Genomic DNA, 13,957 nt, shown 5'->3' with positions numbered 1-13,957 from the left:
GACAGCTTACACTTACCCTGTAAGTATAATTTTCATATATGAAGGCAATAAATAGAATCAACTCATTTCCTCTGGAAATACTGTTTCCAGACACTTCAATTGATTTGTAATATGTTGTAGATATAAGTATCAATGCCATCTTTTTATAGACTGCATTGACTATAATCCTACTTTTTACATGATACCCTACAATACAGCTAGAACATTTAATAATTATCAGATGGTGATGATGATAAAACTAACCAGTGAAACACTGCATATATTTACAGAGGATCAAGGGAAGTAAGGAAGAAAATACAACCTTCCACAGATTGTTTAAAACCAAAAATTATCCATCTTTATGTATGTGATGAGGCTCCATCCTATCATAACATGGAGACTGATAATACCATCTCATTTCCTTTTGAAGTGAAAATTGTTTTATTTCATTCTCATAAGTGTGCTGCCATTTCCCATTCCAACCCCTAACCTTAACAGGATTTGAAGTACAACATTTGTAAGATTTATTTCCCCTTCATCCCTTTGGAAACTACTGATGAACCTCAAATCAAAAAGATACCAGTATCTAGTATGTGTTACCCTTCCAATGCTCAAGTAAATCATGACAAATTAGTTCTGGTGGATAATGTAAAAATGTCTTATGTATGTATTTATATATGTAATAAAACAGGTAGTAAAACATAATTTATACATGATCCCTACCATTCTGAACCTTAAAACACCTTTATTTAACAGGCACTACTGATTTAAATGCTCGAACAATTTCTATTCCTTTCAAATCTTTCTGAAATTCAAGAAAGCATGTCTTTATCTTGGTTTCTAAATTGTATTTTTACAAACAGTAGTTCTTACTTTATCCTTTTTTAAGAGTAAGCAATGAAAATTAAACAGTTGCCACTGAAAATCACCAACAGTCTGACAGCTGTTAAATGTATCAGAAAGTCTGAGAACACTAATAGAGGAAGTAAAACAGAAACCTGCAAAAAGACCTAACTGGTCACAGATACAATTGGTTAATAAGGCTTGCTATTATTACAAGTAGAGATATTAAGCCAGTTTTCAGCACCTGTTTTTCACATGCAATAAATATATCAATAGTAAACATGGATAAAATCTCCCTGGTTTTAATGAGAAATTACCTGCTTGGGGGAAAGGAGGATCTACATGCCACCAGCATGCTGAAACATAAGAGAAAACCCACCAAACCACAGACATTGAACAACTATCCATTCAAACGGGTAACCTCTAAGCTACATATCAAAAATGGGTAATATATATCCATTTTATATAACACACATATCCATTTTTATATGACGATTTTTTCTCTATCCTCCCAAGTACCAATTTAGAGTACAGAATTCATACATAAGAAAAATTACTTGGGAGTATTTGGGCTTAATTCTCTCAAGGAACTTCATTTGAAAAGGTCAGTGGAGAAGCATCCAGGTATACAAGTAAAAACATGCTGAAGATGGTTGCCATCTGAGTTTAAGGAAATGATTTTATTTCTCATTTCCTTTGATTACAGTGTAGTTTCTAAATTTGCTACAAAAATCATGAAATTACTTGTTAAAAGAAAAATAACACAATAATCCCAACCTCAAAAGCCTGGCTAAAGCTAATGTAATCAAGATACAGGCAACAGTGAAAACAAAAAGGTACACAAAGATCCATTAATTCCACTCCTAGAAACATGTACTCCTAAAAAATTAACTCGTCACTACAAATTAATTTTTTTCATTGAACATTTACTGCTGGTCTTTAGGTACCAGCTACTAGGGCCACTTTAGGGAACAAACATTAACAAATGGTCCTTAGAACCCATATTCTAGTGGTATTGTTGTTTTAAAGATTTATTGAGGAGGGAATATTTCTCCAAGTTTAAAAATAACCAGATGATCTCCAGTCACATTCAGTCTACTTCAAATTTTTAAGGTATCTTACTGGTGAACTCTCCATAGGAAAGATGGCCAGTACCCTAAATACAAAGGAAATACTGAAAAAGAACGGGATTCCTGGAAAAAAGCAGCAAATAGCTGAGCCATTTCTGACTCCCAATAGAAAAGCACTTAAGATAGCAAAAAAAGAAACCCATGAATAGTTTACAACAAAACTCCAAAATGCAAGTTGGTAAAGGCAAGCCAACAGCCAATATGCATAGTATCACTGACGGTGGGAGAAGCAACAGGCAACAACCTGGAGTCTAAAACACCTAGAAATAGAATACCCCCGAACAATCAGCTGGTACTTATTGGAAAACAAAGGGAACCCATTTTAAGAAAAGCAGCTAAAACCAGTAAGAGTTTTTCCAATAGTGGATGAGCACAAGGGAATAAAAAGGTGTGAAGATGCTACAGCAGCTTAGTCCCCATGAAATCCCCAAAGTACCTCAGAAACAAGTGCCCAATTCCATTCTCAATCCCTTCCTCCCTACAAAAGTAACTACTGTCCTGACTTCTCTGGTACTCACTTTTGTATTGCAAAGTAACTACTGCCTGAACACTTACCCCTTAACATTATAATCTTCCCAGTAAAATAAATTAGATACCTTTAAGGCTGTTTAGCTAAGTTCCACTTCTATCACCTTAACTTAAAATTTATGTGTTGAAGAATCCAGGGTATTTGAACTGTAGATTCCCAGTCTCTATTTTCCAGAATTCCATACTCCTAGTACAATTCCATGTTCATCTGTCCCTTCATTGCCTGAAGGTGGCAGCTGGACCAAAGACTTGGTAAGACTCATGTGCAAACCAGCAGACTACAGGTGGCACTGCCTTTTTGTGATGTTATGATGCTTAAACTGTACCATCTCTGTAGGTAGTACAAAATCAAGCTTCACTCTTAATATTACTCAGAAGGAACCCATGAGAACAGTCCCTCAGTTCTTGCATGTTATTAACTTTGCCTGGGCCCTTTAGAATGTTAAGTCAGGTTTGATGAGCACTAAATCCTTGCATCAGATTTTCTTTCCTTAAACGCATTACTCCATTTACTTCTATGTTTCCTGGATTATTCACAGCATAATTCCAAACTGTGTATCTTCTGCTCTTGGTGAGTAGTTATAATGGTTTTTCCTTCGTAACAACTCATTAAGCTTTTTCTTTTTTTGAGATTAAAAGAAACAAACTTTGGGCCGGGCACGGTGGCTCACAACTGTAATCCTCGCACTCTGGGGGGCCGAGGCGGTTGGATCATTTGAGCTCAGGAGTTTGAGACCAGCCTGAGCAAGAGTGAGACCCCGTCTCTACTAAAAAAACAAAAAAAAAATAGAAAGAAATTAGCTGGGCAACTAAAAATATATAGAAAAAATTAGCCAGGCAAGGTGGCACATGCCTGTAGTCCCAGCTACTCGGGAGGCTGAGGCAGGAGGATTGCTTGAACCCAGGAGTTTGAGGTTGCTGTGAGCAAGGCTGACGCCGTGGCACTCTAGCCTGGGCAACAGAGTGAGACTATCTCAAAAAAAAAAAAAATATTATGCCCTTAGAAAAGACAGGACATAAATATATAAAAATATTTTTAATTGTTCTCTGGGTACTTTGCTTGTGATTAATCTTTACTATCACTTTCATAGTTTTCCTGTATTTTCTAAATCTCCTACAATGAACACTCAAGTTTGGCTTTTTCCAGGTTGTAAAAGATCATTTAAGTAAACCACACATTCCTTAATCAGGAAATGCATTTAGTAGAAATTTTAAAGGTCAGTCACCTTAGTATTTACAATCCAAGTCTTAATACATCTGTTTAATGAAGCCACTCAAATATTTTGAGAACATCAATGCCCCTAATCTTCTAGTTCAAGACTGGAATTTTTCTTCCCTTTATTATGCAAGCTAACCCTGCCTGGTCTCTCATCTGTACCACCATTTCTAGTCTAATAATGCTAAATAATAAAGTGATATTTACATGAATTAGTTCTAACTTTATTCTAGTATCTTGATGGAGAATAATGTGCAATTCATGGATCTACAGTTTATATATTCCAGCTTCTTCCACTTGTTGAAATTCAGCAGTTTCTGGCACGTCCTGAACAAACTCTTCAGAGATAAAGTAGCAGTCTAATCGCATCCTTTATAGAGTTTTCTCAGCAAAATGAGATCCTAAAGTGCTCTTTAAGTAAATTCATTCTTTCTTAAACTCAATACTAAATATAGAAGCTGTATATATTGAAAAGTACGCAGAATTTAAAATTCTAAAATTGATTTCTTTCCTTAAGAATTAAGCAACAGGGAAAAGACTTCTCAAACGATTACATTCCACACTAGCAGAGATTACACGGAGTTGATTTCTGGAAAATCATCATTCTACCACAGTACAACCAACAGAAGAAGACTATTTTCCTGGAGGCTATTTGGTGGTAGCGCTCCTAGCATGCATGTGCACACACATTTTGTATACTGAATATAGTTTTTTTTTTTTTTTTTTTAGAGGCACAGTCTCACTCTGTTGCCCTGGCTACAGTGCAGTGGCATCATCATAGCTCACTGCAATCTCAAACTCCTGGGCTCAAGTGATCCTCCTGCCTCAGCCTCCCCAGTAGCTGGGACTACAAACAAGTGCATGCCATTATGCCCAGCTAATTTTTCTATTTTTGTAGAGACGGGGTCTTGCTTTTACTCAGGTTGGTCTCTAATTCTTTGCCTCAAGCAATCCTCCTGCACTGGCCTCCCAGAGTGTTAGGATTACAGGGGTGAGCCATTGCGCCTGACTGAATTTTAATCAAAGATTCACCAAGACTTGTCTTACCTGGTGAGTAAAAGTCAAAACCAGGAATAAGCAGTTACTTTTACTGCCTTATTACACCTAAGAATCTATGCATCTGTCTGATATCCTTGTATATTTTATCATATGCTTATCCTGAAGTAATAAAAGCACCATGAGATTTACAGTATGAAGGACAGGAAGTACCTAAGGTTCTTGGATACAGCAATTTTTCTCTATTCCCATTTTCACCATCCCATCCAAAGCTTAAAAGCAAATAAATGAATGAAATGTATATCTGGCTGGGATACAAGCAAACCTGTCAATTTAACTTCCAACTCTTCATTCCAAAGTTTGAGCTGCTAGGAGGGTGAGGCAGGAGGATTGCTTGAGCCCAGAAATTCCAGGTTCGTGAGCTATGACTGTATCACTGTGCTCCACCCTGGGCAACAGAGCAAGACCCTGTCTCGAAAGAGGAAAAAAAAAAAAAAAAACCCCCCCGCAAACAAAAAAGAGTTCAAGAGTTCCAGCTGCTATCATGTCCATTCATCCTCTTAAGAGATGCAAACCTATCTTGGACTTTCATCTAACTCAAGATTTGGGAAATGTTCATAACAGCTACTCCACTTCTCTTATGCTTACATTAAATCTAAAGTAAATTCTACTTGAGAAGAAAGATGGTGGTTTTCACTATATGATGATAATGATAGAACTAAGGTTCAAGTGGTCCAGAAACAGAGGTTATGAAGATCCTAGAATCTGCTGGGAGCTGGGCCAAAATCAGTTTAAAACTGGAGTCAAGTCCCTTTTTTTTTTTTTTCACACTAGAACTCCACCTTTCAAGGATAAAGGTTGGGAGGAAGGGAAATTACCAACTGGACAAGTTTTCAGCACCATTCATCCAGACTGTTCTCAGTATACGTAGGCATATTTACTTAAAAAAGTATAAAATAAGTGAACAAGAAGTTATGCTTCTTTAGGGCAGTTTACAAGTTCTTTACCTGGCCACCTATTCATATAGGCTAATCACATTATACTTACTTTTAATTGCATCCTTGGGGGGGTGGGGTAGGAAATCAAAGATACTGTCAGTATGTCTTAATAGTTGTTAAATCAGGGCCAGGCGTGGTGGCTCACGCCTGCAATCCTAAGCACTCTGGGAGGCTGAGGCGGGAGGATCCTTAGACCTCAGGAGTTCGAGACCAGCCTGAGCAAGAGCAAGACCCCATCTCTACTAAAAATATAAAGAAATTAGTCAGACAACTAAAAATATATAGAAAAAATTAGCCAGGCATGGTGGTGCATGCCTGCAGTCCCAGCTACTTGGGAGGCTGAGGCAGGAGGATTGCTTAAGCCCAGGAGTTTGAGGTTGCTGTGAGCTAGGCAACAGAGTGAGACTCTGTTTCAAAAAAAAAAAAAAAAAAGTTGTTAAATCATATTAGAGAACCAGGAAAATAACTTACCTGGTGGTAGTAAATGCAGAACCCTACCTTAAATTTTTTTGTTACTGTATCTTAAAATCTAAACTAGCCTATAGAGCCAACTCAAATTAAATGCAACTCCTTGTGCCTATACTGTAATATTTATAAAATTTTTTTCCCTTCTTTGGAGAATTTTAAAGACCAAGCAGCACTAGATGGCAGTAATGAGTTAGCAATTTTTTAAAATAATAACTAAATCATCTTGATTCTAAAGTTCCCACTTTTTCACAGAATCTTGTGTTTCTCAATACCGTTTTGGATACTATCAATTTACCTGCCTATTTACAGCATCCTCACCTGATCTAAGTTGTTTAAAACACACCAACTCCTCTGTTGCCCCTTTAGGTCCCTTGTCCTTTTTGGTGCCCTTTCCCATACTACTTTCATGTTACTCTTTGTATCTCTGGGTTTTGTACTCAGCCACCTATGTATGTATCTTCATTGCTTTCATCAACTATCTACTTCTGGCCTCTTTCCAGGGGCCAACAATGCCTGCAAAATATGCCAACAAAAAAAAACAGAACAGTGTATTCTAATTTGTCCCATTCCCCAAGTAAGGCTCACTTATCAAAAATGTAGACATCAAGGAAAAGACTGTCACGTAAAGACTTCTATCATGGAAAAATAGTACATGGTTTTTCAAAGATATTTTCAGGCTATGAAAAAACAAACCTGGCTTATTTATTTTTTTTTTGGAGACAGAGTCTCACTCTGTTGCCTGGGCTAGAGTGCCGTGGCGTCAGCTTAGCTCACAGCAACCTCAAACTCCTGGGCTCAAGCAATCCTTCTGCCTCAGCCTCCCAAGTAGCTGGGACTACAGGCATGCACCACCATGCCCGGCTAATTTTTTCTATATATTTTTAGTTGTCTGACTAATTTTTTTATATTTTTAGTAGAGACGGGGTCTTGCTCTTGCTCAGGCTGCTCTCAAACTCCTGACCTCGAGCGATCCTCCCGCCTCAGCCTCCCAGAGTGGTAGGATTACAGGCGTGAGCCACCGTGCCTGGCCCTGGCTATTTTTAAATAAACTACAGTAAAATGCCATATTTAAAAATTAGAACTAAGAATACATAAGATATAAACCATAAGAGGAAATGGATAATTAAAATTGGGACAAACCCCACTTAATACACCAAAGTTAGTTATAGGTGGATCAAATTCACATATAAAAAAATTAAATATGCAATTGTCAAAATCCAAGTAAGAAAAACTCAACAGTTCCAAACAGTGTGACAAAAGAAAAAAACAACAGGAAATCCAAAACAAATGGATCACATACATGAGAAAATGCTTAAAGAATATTGACAGTTTTTAAAATACCACTCTTTTAATCTATTATATTATAGGTGAGATGACAACAACATAAGGAATGACTTAGACTACTAACAGTGTAAGCTAAAAGCACTGGGTAAAATCTTGTTGAGTGTGGACTACAATTTGCATGGGCTCAAAGTATCATCCAACAGATTACTCATTAATTACAGAGAAAAAAAATGGATCTTTACAATGAAGACTTGGAGATCACTACCTCAGTGACCAAACTTAGTATCAGTATTTGTAGGACAATCTGACATCACATGTCTCCTGATGTGACACACACAAATCACCTACACAATACTCTTGGCAAGACCTTTGACTTGAATCTATACATAAGGAAACAATCAGAAAATTTCCAGTTTGTGGGAAATTATAACACATCTGGTTGGGTCTACTCCTCACAAAAAAAGGGGGGGGGTTTCTTTTCTAGATTAAAAAAACTGTGTGAACCTTGACTGGATACTGCATTAGAGGAAGAGACATCTTTTGACTGGATGATTTTAACATGACTCATGTGACAATATTATTTAATTAATGTTAACTTTCAGTGTTTTGATAATACTTAGGTGGTATACGTTATCTTTATTCTTAGGAGATGCAGCCATGCTGAAGTTCCTATGTGAAGTATCATGTCTACAAGCTTTGAAATGGTTTAGGAAAATAAAAAGTGTAGAGACAAACATGTAATTTACAGTTAGTGCCTGAAAAAGAAAAGAGAGGCTGAAACAGGGATGGTACCTACGTACATATTACCTATTCAAAATAGCTTTTTAAAGATCCCACCATATATAGCAAATAAAAAAACTGATAAACACCAGGTGGCACACTTGAGCAAGCTCCCATACAATCATAAAATTACATCTTTTTTTCTGTCAGATTTGGTAATACAAGAATCATCATCCAATGTGGCGGAGAAAAGATCTGGCACCTTCAGTGCTATAACTAAGTTAACCAGCACACAAATATTTTGTAGGTTCATTGGAAAAATTCTTAATGAACAGTCAAGCAATGGGAAAGTAGGTCCACATATTTGTATTAACTAAGCAATTGCGAATGTAAGTTTTGCAAATCCCTGATATAGAATATTTGACAGCCATTAAACAAAAGCACGTTGTAGAATACTAAGTGGAAAACGTAGAGGTTCTAAAACTATATACAGTAGTGATTCCAAACTGGTAAAAAATATACAGTAAACCTACAGCTATCTGAGACAGAAGACTAGACCAAAACATCAAACTGCTGATAGTGGTTATCTGATGCTGTGATTAAATATTTCCTTTAAGTTTTCTTTATTCAATACTTTTATGATAAAAAGACTGCTTTTTGTCAAAGTATGATTGAGCAATGTAATGCAACTGAAAATGAACATCTGGGACAGGCGTGATGGCTCACACCTGTAATCCTAGCACTCTGGGAGGCTGAGGCAGGTGGATTGCTTGAGGTCAGGAGTTCAAGACCAGCCAAAGCAAAAGAGGCCCATCTCTTAATAAAAAAGGAAAGAAAATGCAGGTCTTAAATATTTCCAGAATCTCAAAGACAGAAAAAAACTAATTCACACAGGTCAATGTCCCCCTCAAATACCTCAGAGTATGCTAAAATTCCCTCTATAGTACTCTCTCACACACCAATGAACGAACCTCTGATTTGCCAAAGTCAGGGAATTCATAACCTGAAGACACTGAATTCTAAAGTTTAATCTGCCTCAATTCTACATTTCTTCGGTTAGCTCCCCTCTTTAATTTCATTCTTTAGTAATCCAATTAGACAAGCATAGCTTACTGACAGGATACATTCTGAGAACTGTTGGGTGATTCTGTCCTCATGTGAACACCATAAAATGTGTCCTGTCACAAACCTAGATGGTGTAGCCTACAACACACTTAGGCTATAATATTGGTATAGTCTATTGTTCCTAGGCTACAAACCTGCAAAGCATGTTAATGTACTGAATACTGCAGGCAACTGTTAACACAATGGTAAATATCTGTGTTTTTAACAGAGAAAGGGTGCTTGTAAAAATATAGTATAAAAGGTAAAAAAAAAAAAAAAAGCATACCTGTACAGGGCACTCACCATCAGTGGGGCTTGCACAACTAGAAGTTGCTCTAGGTGAGTGAATGAATGAATATGAAGGTCCAGGTCCGAGGACATTACTGTACACTACTGTAGACTTTATAAACATTGTTTACTTAGGCTACACTAAATTTTTAAAAAAAATTTTACTTCAATAGTAAATTGATTTTAGCTTACTGTAACAGTTTTACTTTATTAACATTTTTTCTAACCCCCTACATATTGTTCAAGGGTCCACTATAAATAAAATCCCTAATTCTTACTTATTAATACAATGGTAACCTCCTTTATTTTTGACAACTTCTTTGTTGGACATCAAGTACAGCGCTTTACATTCTTGTAATATTTCATCCTCTGTAATCCCTCAAGAACACAGCTCCAGCCTAACAAAAATTAGACTGATTTCCTTGTGTGAAGTATTTAACAACCTCTCTCAATTATATATCCCTCACTGATTTTTCTGATATAACCTTGGGTGTCTCATCACGAAATAACACAACTATCCTTCAATACAAGGTCCTTTTTCATGATATAGTTCAATTTCTGAACAATGATAATTACAGTAAAGTCAATCTCAATTGAGAAGTTGTTCTGCATGTTTTTTATACCATAAAAACCACAGCTCTGGTTTAGTTTTGAGCAGAACTGAGTTAATAACTAAAAAAAATTATGAACCAAAATTTTAGGTAATGCCTACTTCCAAAAAATTAAAGTGAAAAAGTAGATACCAAAATATCTATTCTTACAAATTCAAGCCATGTACATCATGACCAAACATTAAAATAGTGACTGTCTAACAACATGAGGTAGGAACTTCCTAAATCAAGCATAAATATAAAAGGCTGGGCATGGTGGCTCATGCCTATAATCCCAGCGCTTTGGGAGGTAGAGATAGGAGGATTGCTTGAGGCGAGGAGTTTTAGACCAGCATGGACAACACAGAGTCTGTCTTCAAGGAAAAAAAATTATATATATGTAATTTATATATAAATACCCACACTAAAATACCCCATAAACTAAGGAAATGTCTGCAATATATCTGTTCATAATTCAAGTCCTTGATACCATATATAAAAATGTATGAAAAAATACATAAATACATCTTAATAATTAAGAGCTCAGAGACTATGGGTCAGACAAACTTGTTTCTGGCTCAACGTAAAGGCTCAATCACCTACTAGTGGTGTGTCCTTCCTTTTGGGAAGTCAGTCTCTTTGCAAAACAGATTCATTATTTGTAAAATGAGTATCAATGATAGTATCTGTCTCATAGGATAGGTATGAGGCATAAATAAGGTAACACAAAAACACTAAACATAGTGCCTGGGACATAGCAAGTGCTGCTGCTGCTACTACCACTACATCATTTACTATTATTGGTATGTACCAACAAAACAATGGGCCAAGGACACAAACAGGTGATTAACAAACAATACTAAAGGTCTATCAGGGTTTTCTTTTTAAAGGCAACATTACTACATATAAAGGATACAAATTATGCCAAATACCATGCTTCACCTATCAAACATTTTAAATTATAACATCTACTACAGGCAAGGTTCAAAAGAAATTGTCATTTTCACACATTTCTGAAAGTATAAACTGATACTGTATTTCCAGAGAACTGGACTATCAAAGGCTTAATTCTACTTTTGAGAATTCATCTGAAATAAGGATGCAAACATATTAACTGTAAAAAATAAGAGAACAAGTGCCTCACAAAGAGTGCTAAATAAATTTCAGTATATCAATCCAATGGAATGCAATTTAAATGATACCACATGACACTGAGAAATATACAAGATGTTAAAGAACATATGCAATATATAAAGTTACTTACAAGATTATACACTAAGGTATTAGGCATCTTAGGATGGGGTGGAACTGTGAGGTTTTTAAATAATCTTTTTTCTCAATTTTTCTTTAATAATGTAGTATTTTCGTAACTTTTCATTGTCTAAGATAGTACAATGCTACCCTGGAACTTAGTAATTACCAAATAGCACCGAGTTAGCAAAGCTTTTCTACAAACCTCTAAGCAAAAGTTGAGCATTTCCTTTCCTCGCACAATTATATAAAAATAAAGGATATCAACATTTCTATAGCACCAAAACTTTCACTGGATATTGTATTGCATATTTTGGGGTCTCTCATTCATTGGAATTCCCCCTTAGACATAGATATTTCTCTCTATATTCTCAAACTTCAATCTTCATAGTTAACTGTGCCACCATTAAATGATGTTTGTATCTATGGGTATTATGTCAGACTTAAAAACATGTGAAAAGTCCATATTCTTGCCGAGAGCAAATTCTGTCTTACATAGTAAAACTCTCCATCAGCAAACACCATCTATTTACTCTGTGAACATTTTAAACGCCTGGACAAAAGAAGGTTCCTGGTTGGGTATGGTGGCTCACCCCTATAATCCTAGCACTCTGTGAGGCCAAGGCCAGAGGATCACTTGAGCTCAGGAGTAAGAGACCAGCAAGTCCAAGACCCTGTCTCTACTAAAAATAGGAAGAAATTAGCCAGATAACTACAAATATACAGAAAAATTTAGCTGGGCATGGTGGCACATGCCTGTAGTCCCAGCTACTCGGGAGGCTAAGGCAGGAGGATTGCTTGAGCCCAGGAGCTTGAGAGGTTGCTGTGAGCTAGGCTGACACCACAGCATTCTAGCCTGGGAAACACAGTGAGACTCTGTCTCAAAAAAAAAAAAAGTTCCTAAACATACAAGCATCAAACAAAAATCAAGAATATGCAAAAGGAGGCTTTTCACAGGTTAAGACTATGTCAAAATTACTTTAATAAAGTCAATAAATCTTGTCTGGGAACTAAAACATCAAGAGTACACACAATATACAAAAATAATGAATAAAACATACTTTTTAAAGTAACTGAAAACCTATGAGGATGAGAACATGGTCAGGAAAATAATACCTTTAATACTTCAGAATACTTACTTATGAATGTAGGGTTCTTTTAAAGTCAGTAATTTCTTTTCAAATGGTTCAACAAAATAAAAAGTAAACATGGCAATCTGAGTAGAAGGTATACAGGAATTCATTACCTTGTTCTGTATAAATTAAATATTTTCTTTAAAACACTGGAGATAAAAACGGTCGTATCTCTGACAGATCTACCTTGATTTGCAAAATGTTTTTTGAATTGTGAATTTTTAGCTGTCATTTTTTAGACCAGTCAAGTCCAATAGTGAGAAGGGATAAGAATATCTATAACTGACTCAACAGTCAATTGAGATAACTCACTACTTTTGGACCAGCCAGCTATCATAACCGAGAAATTATTATAGGTCACGTTATGCCAACATACATGATCTGCATTAAGAGCTCAGATCATTCAAAACACATATTTCAGCATAGCATATATTATTTCTAATTACTAGCATTAAGTGGCAACATTTATCCAGCCTGCTTATTTTGAAATTACTTGACTGTTTATTCTTTTTGTAATTTCAGAAATCATTCCAAATTTACATAAAACGTGGCTATACTGCAGTCTTCAATTTTCTCCCCAAACAACAAAAAATAGGTTTGCCAGAAAGTACACCAAAATTTCTAATTCCCAAGCAAGCCATAAAAATGGAGTGAAAGTGTTCTAGACCGGTACCTTCCCTATGATATGCACATCAATACACAAAGTAGGGTGTGAGATTCTGTACCCCTATGAACCTTCCAGATAGTGATTACGCTATGCTGGAGCAGACCATATTCTGAATAGCAAGGGCCAGCAACACTTATCCCCAAGACTTCATTTCCTTATTTTCTCGCAGAAAGCTTCAATCGTATCAGTGACCTCAAACTGAGCACGAGTTCTAACAAAGTATACTTTAAGTCTACCATGGTCCACAATCTCTTACGAGAATCCTTGGAGACACATACCTTTGGAAAAACAGTATTTTTCAGATTTTTAAAATAATGTGCTTCTTTATTGTTATATGACACTGCCCCAGTGGGATCTGGGGAAGCACACAGATGCCAATCAAATATTTCTGCAGTAATACAAGTGAATAATCACTACATGTCACACAGAAACCATAAAACATCTTATATCAACTGAAGTCAGATTTTGTTGCCAAATGAGTCTGAAAAACCTATGAAAAATTTTGTTGTCAGATTTTTAGATTTCTGAATTATGGATAAAAGATTTTAGGCCAGTAGACCAAAATTTGGAATCCCTGAATAATTTTTAATAAGGAAATCTGACTTAAAGTTACCACAACGTTCTCCCCATCACTGAGACCTAAACAGCTAAAACATGGGATTATATCTCAATTTGAGAATTCAACAGTAAAATGCATATTGCACCATAATGAAATCTCATATTTGGTTATCCTCTTTTTTTTTTTTTTTTTTGGAGACGTAG

General features: G+C 36.1%; 1 protein-coding gene across 13 annotated transcripts in view; it reads right to left on the bottom strand.

Moving 5' to 3' along the window:
- HNRNPC (heterogeneous nuclear ribonucleoprotein C) overlaps window positions 1-13,957 on the bottom strand; it is a 48,637-nt gene that overhangs the window by 23,469 nt on the left and 11,211 nt on the right. The window lies entirely within an intron of this gene.

Source organism: Lemur catta, chromosome 1 (assembly GCF_020740605.2).
Source record: "Lemur catta isolate mLemCat1 chromosome 1, mLemCat1.pri, whole genome shotgun sequence".
In the NCBI taxonomy this organism is placed as follows: Eukaryota; Metazoa; Chordata; class Mammalia; order Primates; family Lemuridae; genus Lemur; species Lemur catta.
This window is presented reverse-complemented; position numbering and strand designations above follow the sequence as displayed.